Source organism: Coptis chinensis, chromosome 8 (genome assembly GCF_015680905.1).
Source record: "Coptis chinensis isolate HL-2020 chromosome 8, ASM1568090v1, whole genome shotgun sequence".
Classification (NCBI taxonomy): Eukaryota; Viridiplantae; Streptophyta; class Magnoliopsida; order Ranunculales; family Ranunculaceae; genus Coptis; species Coptis chinensis.
Window position 1 is genome coordinate 40,872,380 of NC_141463.1, and position 7,919 is coordinate 40,880,298.

At 40.3% G+C, this 7,919-nt stretch overlaps 1 pseudogene; it reads right to left on the bottom strand.

Annotated features, from left to right (window-relative positions):
• Positions 1–360: 360 nt before the first annotated feature.
• Positions 361–454, bottom strand: LOC147481469 (small nucleolar RNA R71; annotated as a pseudogene).
• Positions 455–7,919: the final 7,465 nt, after the last annotated feature.

Sequence of the window (7,919 nt, forward strand, 5' to 3'; positions counted from 1 at the left end):
TCTCGGACTTTTATAAAGCCTTGAGTGACAGCCCCAAATCTTGCATCGTTCTAGCAGACCCAGTGTGGGATTTTTGAATCCCCCCAAATATTTTTAATTTGTTACCCGTTTTTCATGGATTAGACCATGAAAAACCTTATCAGCACATGCGTAGGATTGAACAAGTCCTAACAACATTCCACCATCCTACGGTTGGTGCGGAACAAATTAAACTAAGGGTATTCCCTTTCACCTTAGCCGATAAGGCGGCGTCTTGGCTAATTGCCCAAGCGCCTAATTCTGTGGACTCGTGGGCTAAACTTGTTCAGCTGTTTATGGAACATTTTTACCCACCCCTAAAGACGGATGAGATGCTTTCCAAGATTCATTTCTTTCGACAAAAGCCTCATGAATCATTTTCAGAAGCTTGGAATCGTTTCACCGATCTCCTTATAGAGTGTCCACATCATAACTTAGCGAAAGACACGTTAGTTCGTGCCTTTTTCAAAGGACTTCTACACCACCATAAAGAAGTCCTGGACATAATGAATGGGGGTAGTTTCTTAAGCAAAGGAGCCTCGGAGGCTTATAAATTTTTAGAGGATCAAACTAAGCGAAATAACAACTGGGGGGTAGTGATGATATCCACCGCTCCGCTAGTTCATCAAATACAGTTAAGGTCGTCGGGATGTTTGAAATTAAACACGATCCCGAGCTTAAAACTCTAATCAAATCACTCACTAAAAAGGTAGAGGCCATTTCTGTTCAACAAAAGCCTATCCCCGTCATGAATGTAAATTCAAATCCATGTAGTTTCTGTTGGAGCCCTGAGCATCCCGACTTCCACTGTCTTATAGCCTATGAACAGGCTTGTTCCATTAATAGTGAACCTAACGCCCTTGGAGACAAAATCCCAACCGGTTGGAGAAATAACCAACACGTCACACCTCCGGTACAATAATCAATATGTTAGGCCAGCGCAATTTTAACCAAGCTCCACCACGACAAGGGCGAGGTCGGGGTAATTTTAATAATTATAACAACCAAGTGCAACCTCGACAAGGTCAAGCACAAGGTCAAGGTAGTTATAATAATTATAATGCTAATAGAGGTATCGTTCCGGTAAATAATAATTATCAAAATCCACCCATAAATAATTCACGCGAAATAGTTCTAGTCACACCACCCGTGACTACTGCACCCACACAACCGGATCAACTTGACACCTTCATACAAGTGAGCCAAAAACTTTTCCAAACCATGGCTCAATCTAACCAACAGCTTCTACAATCCATTAATAATTTAACCCAACAGTTGGCCCAAGATAAATCCCAACCCAAAGGTGTGTTTCCAGGTAACGAAATACCTAATCCTAAAACAACAAACACAGCCTTTGAGGTAACCAATAATACTAGTAATGAATATGAAAATGTAGGTGAGCTAAAGGCCATCACCACTCTCCGTTCTAGCAGAGTGGTTGATAACAAAGTAACTATGCCTATAGTTACCCCACCAGTAGCCCCTACACCTGCTATTTTACTAGATACCGAAAAAGAAACTGAAGAGCCTACCACTGTAGAGGTACCAGTTACAACACAACCTAAGAAACAGAAAGCCACGGTTAAACATCCAGGTGATACCATTACTAAATATAGACAGAAACCACCATTTCCACAAAAATTAGCCGTCTTAACTAGGGATACTAATTATGAGGAGATTAGGGACGTTTTCAAGAATCTAACTATAAACCTTCCCTTCCTCGAAGCTATTAAAAAGCTACCACACCATGCTAAGTTTCTTAAGGAGTTGTGTACTACTAGGCGTAAGACAAATATACCAAAAGAAGCCTTTTAACGAACAATTCCCAACTCTATCGAACATAATGGAATTGTTAAGTACAAGGACCACGGTCGTCCCCTTGTCTGATGCACTTTAGGAGATTCCTATCTGACGACCGCGTTATTAGACACGGGGGCTAGTGTTAACTTACTCCCGTTTTATTTGTATAGACAAATAGGCCTAGGCGAAATGCAACCCACTAAAATGACATTGCAATTAGGTGATCGGTCTATTAACTATCCTAAGGGTGTGGTAAAAATGTTCCGGTAAAAATTCAGGATTTCTACTATCCCGCTGATTTTGTCATCCTCGATCTGAGAAGTCGATTAATCGACTCTGTCCCGATCATCTTAGGGCGCCCCTTTCTCGGCAACTGCCAATGCGCTCATTAATTGCGCGATGGTTCAATGTCCATGTCTTTTGGCCATCTTGTTTGTTGAAGTCAATGTTTTTAAAACAAAGACCACAGTTACCCGATTCGCCTATGGATGGAGAGGTTAGCATGATCGAGAGCTTTGCTCGAGATTATTTCAACAACACGTTCCCTGATAATCATATGCCCAAATTTCTTTCCTTTGGAAGTTCAGACTCTAACATTTTCATCCCTACACTAGTCGATACACATATTACGGATGAGGATGAGATAGATGATTTTCTCAAAGATGTAGAGGACTATCATAGTAACGTGGATATGACCAATCTAGATGAGGAATTCGATGAGTTTCTTAGAGGAGGTGATGATTCACCCTATCAAGAACTACTTTGCACAACATCCACCTCGACTCCCCTCCTTCCACCTTTTCAAAGGAATCTCGAGTTTGCACTCGATCCTTTTGTTTCTTCTGTATGTCATAATTTTTTAAATCCACCTAGTAAACAAATACTTTAGAAGAACAAAGCATTTGACACCTTCATTTTCAGACTTGAGACAGTCCCTACCTACACTATGAATGAGTTTTGTGCTAAACCCACATCCTCATTTTTTCCATGCTTTCCTTCTACAACTTATCCATATCCACCATATTCTCCACAACCATTCACCTTCCCATACTTATTTACTAGAACACCCTCTCGTTCAAAAATGAAAAAGAAGGTGCATGCTAGGTTACGTAATAGGGTTATCCGACTTCGCTTTCATTTCACTAGGTTGCGTCATAGGAAATCTTGGTGCTTGATTGTGTTTGGATATGTTTTCTGTGAAATTTATTTATGGAATGATCCACAACTATTTCGGTTGTTGATATATGATAAACTGCATGTTCATACATATGTTTAGATAAAGTCTCGAGTATCTGACTATAAACAACTCAACTTTTGTGTTTGGTGCATTTCCTTTCATTTCCATATATTGGTGAGTGCACCATTAAGGTAACCGGGCCCTCCCTACGGAGTGTGTGGCTGTAAGTACCGGATCCTAAGTCCACGTTTAACATAATTCACTTTTTCCACTCTTGCATGTTTTCTCGGATTTTTGAGTCATGTTTCTCTATGGGGTGAATTATGTCTTTCTTGTTATTGTTTTTCTTTTTAAAAGTAAAATATATATATATATATATATATATATATATATATATATATATATATATATTAAAGAATAAACATAGTAATCTAGGAAGTCTCGAAATCTCGACTTTAAAAAGACCCATCGCTAAAAACAAATTTTCTAAGCTTCGTTGTAAAAAAATTTTGTTTGGGGGTGGGGTGTTAAATGTTTCCGCCCTAGAATGTTTTATTTTTCATTAGAGTTGCTTAGGCGTTTGAATTGTATTACGATTCGGTTGACATAATCCATGAATTTAGAGTTCATTGTTAAGCATAACATACGCCATGCACGCACTTCGAGGCATTTTCCACTATCTAATATGTCATCCACGGTCGGAATAGAATGTTTTATGGATCATTAGATTGGAAATTCTCTCCTGATCATTTCCATATCTCATTCACAAAAATCGGACCCGAAACGGCGGCAATTTTGATTTGAAGTTTCGCGAAAAATCAAAAATTCAAAATTTCGAATTGGGCTTGGGCCCAACCAAAAAACCCGCCCCGCAAAGACACTCACCAGCCTTACCCTTTGCCCCAACAGCATTGCCCATCCATCTTCTCAAACCGCCATTATCAAACAAAACCAAAACTTAAAATCCTAAATCCAAAAATTAAACAAGAAACCAAATTAACCCACGCCAACCATCAAAAATCCAATTCAAATCTCCTTTAAAACCAAACCACCACCAAAAAAACCCACGAAAATTTAAAAAAAAAAAAAAAAAAAAAAAAGCTGCCGCGCCACCACCACTGTTTGGTTCAGTCGGTCGACTCAAATTCCAACACCACATCCCTTTTAAACCCCACTACATTCCAAACTCTAAAATGGCTCAACAACGTCGAATCTTACCGGAGCAAGCAATTACTAGCGACCACTGCGCACCGTTTTACGGTGACGAAATGATCAGTAGAGACTGGAATAGCTTGTGGTACTCGATTGAAGCCTTTTACCACGAAGACTTAGTCCGACGGTTTTACAACAAGAAGGAGGTGGAGGGGACTAGAATTTTTGTTATGGTGGTGAAGAGGAGGAAGGAAGTAACTACTGGGTTGTTGGCTGAGATTCTAGGCATTCCGCCTAGAATCCATCTGGATGTCACGTTGCAGGAGTCCCAATATAATGGGGTAGAGCCATTGATGAACGTGGATATTACCGGGGAACTACAATGCGAGATCGCATTGTGTTTGCCAGGCATCCCTAAGAACCAACCAGCTGGCTGCAGCTCAGTGGATTGGTCAGAACGTCCTGGGGAAGGAGAAGATCAGCGACATCGGTCTGAACTGCCTCCACATTTTATGGATACTCGGGGAGCGAAGTACGAAGTTCTCGTATCTTGGAGTTTTTGCTTAGCATGATTAGGGGAGTAGGGAAGTATGTTGCACCTCTCCCTGTGTTGATAACCAAGATCATGCTGAAGTTGAGAGCAGCTCAGTCTGATAGGTCTTACATCACCCTACACTGAAATCCTCCCATCTATAAGGAGTGTGTCCAACGAGTTTCTAGGTTGCCTGAGGATAGGATAGAGGACGAGGAGTATGGTGGAAATGAGAATGCCAAGGAGTATGGTGGAAATGAGAATGCCTCGGAGGATGAGGAGTACTTGACTTGTTTTGATGCGGATGCCCTGGAGAGGTGTTGGTCAGATGCAGAACGCATGGCCGTAATTCATCGTGGCATGCGTTCACTCAACACTATCTGCGAAGACCTCTGGACTCGACAGGCTACTATCCATCATAACTTCGAGATCCGATCCCAGCGGGAGGACGAGCGGTGGGAACAGATGAGGGCCGAGCTAAAAGCTCAGCGCTAGTTCCGGGATGACATGCATGCACGATTCCCACCTCACGGATTCTCCTTTCGAGGACACACCATCGAAACCGGCGCGTCGTCGCCGAAAGACGAATGGTGCTGGCCCATCGGGAGCTCAGGAGCTATCTCCTGACCGTGTGCCCTCCGCTACCAGTACCGAAGTAGTTAGGGATAGTATCGTTTGATGTTTATTTGTAGTTTCATTATTGTTGTTTATTTTAATGTAAGTTTAATTCCGTAATTGGAATTTTGTAGTGAAATGTACTTCGAATGAAAATTTTAATATAATGAGGTTATTTTCATTGTACGTGGTTGTTTAATATTGATCCCACCTTCCCAAATTGTTTGGGGGTGGTGTTATCTATTCCAGCATGATTTTTATATGACCCGTGTTTTAGAATTTATTGCAAAGTCAAGGTGAAAATATGGCCGTTTAGGCAAATCTATGAATAAGTATATGAAATCTCGATTAAATAGGTAGATTCTATCCTAAATTCAACCTAAAAGATACTAGGTTTGTTTTAGAATCAAGGAAATGAGTTGTTTCCGTTTTCGGGTTTGGAAAGTTTAGGATTTCCTGAAACTGCCGTAAAAACTTTTTGGCAACTTCCCGATCCGTTTTAAAAACTTTAAACCTATATAAACTTCATTCATTCTACACTCACAACTCACACTACACCTAACCTTCATCACTCACCTTTCACTCCCACGATTCCCACGTTTCATCTCAATTTCCGATCTTCAACCTCGTGAGCGCTGCGCTTCTGAGGAGGCGACTTCGCGCTCTACTGCAATTTTTTCAGAATTTTTTTGTCGAGCGACTTCAAACAGCCGACTTCCGTGGACCAGAAAAATTCCACCGTTTTCAGTTTTCTCGGGTAGTTTCCGGATCATTCGCAGCTATTCCAGAGAGTAATTTTGAGATGACATCTCCTACCTTGATACCGGAACAGTCTTTCGAAGATTTGTTCCAAAGCACTACTTATGGTGCTTGGTTTCGCGAGGCGATCACATACGTTGGCTGGGAACCGCTTATGGTAAGACCTGATGCACTTTATTCTCCAACACTAGCATCTTATTTTTACGATAACTACATTTTCTTTGAGAGACCAGATGGAGAACAAGTGTTCTCCATCAACATTGATAATGAACCAATGGAAATTACCAGGTTCTTGCTAGCATTTGTTCTTGGACTTGCTATGCCCGCTGAAATACAAGACCCATGGTGCTATTGGGTAGATAATATGTATGTCTACACTTACGAGTTTTTGCATGAGTAGTATGGCGCGGGCATTTTCCATATCGAGGACTAAGGGGAATATAACGTCGCCTTTGGTAGCCTGTCCATGAACATAGGAACTGTTATGTTATGGATCATGCTAAACATTTTAGGGGAATGGTGTTTTTCTTCTATGAATGATGCCACTTGCAGAGTCTTCCTTGCTTTAGCCACGGGACGTATGTGTCATGACCTTCCCCGAACCTTGATGTCTAGTTTAGCTCGATCCCATAGCATGAGGCATAAGTACCTTCTTATGCCTGTTCTAATTTCCCGTATTATGCTATGTTTCTTTCCTTTTTTGTACACGTTTCCGCGGATTGGATCCGCGGCCATTAATCAACATGCGACCCACCAATAGTATTATTCGATCTTTTCGTGCAATGACTTGGCAAGGGTGGAGGATACAACCTCATCAGGTTGCACCCTACACCCCGTCAGACCAAGTGGCTCTTAATAGGTTAGCAATAATAGATGATAAATGGCGGGAAGCCTGGCAAATTATCATGGCATGGCAGGACGCGAAGGAACCTCACTTCTTTATAGAAGAAGAGGATGAGGAAGATGATGAGTAAAGCGGGAGATAAGGTAAGTTTTAATTCTAGTTAGTGTCTGCTTATGTCCCAAGCAATTTCATTCTTGTTAACCCCATAATGGGTAGAACTCGTATAGAGTTGAGTCAGTTTTTATTTCCTATATTAGTACGTTCTAACCTTGTTTTCTTTGATGTTCCTAAATTTCACGCGATTCAATGGTATTTTTCCTACCCTCTTTATTTAAAATGCTTTGAGGACAAAGCATGTTTCTTGTTTGGGGGGATAGAAACACGTGTAATTAAGGCATCTGTTAGGATATAGATAGAGATAATATGCATTTGTTTTCTAGTTAAAATTTCAAAAATTCAAAAATATAAATAAATAAGTTCATGCTATACACTTAGGAATATTGGTATTGTTTTCCTTCTCTATGCTCTTAATAATCTAGAAGTCTCACGTAGATTTTGCATTAGAATAATTTTTAGAAACTTAGGTTAATATATAGGTAATAATCTTTGCATCTATCTATAAATATATTACATGAGTATCGATGATTGTTAGCTGTAAGTTTCTGAAATCTAGGCTAGAGTACTTATTCTACAAATCCTGTGAGAATATAGCCTAAAGCCTTATATGAGCGAAACATTTGAGAAATGACACAAGGGAGAAATAAAATCCAGATAGAGAAATCGCACGTCCACTTGCTTGATCACTATGCCATATCCTAAGCGAGAATTTAGGCCCTCTTTGGATCGATATAGCCAGAAATTTAAACCTAAGAATTATTTTCCGCTAGTGGCCCCTCTGAGCCTTTCTTTAGCCTTTCATAAACCACAAATCCTTTACCCTGTTACAAAACAAAACAAAATAAAAAATTCAACCTACCCAATTTAGATAAGTCTGAAAATAAAATGAGGAAGAAAGAAGAAGA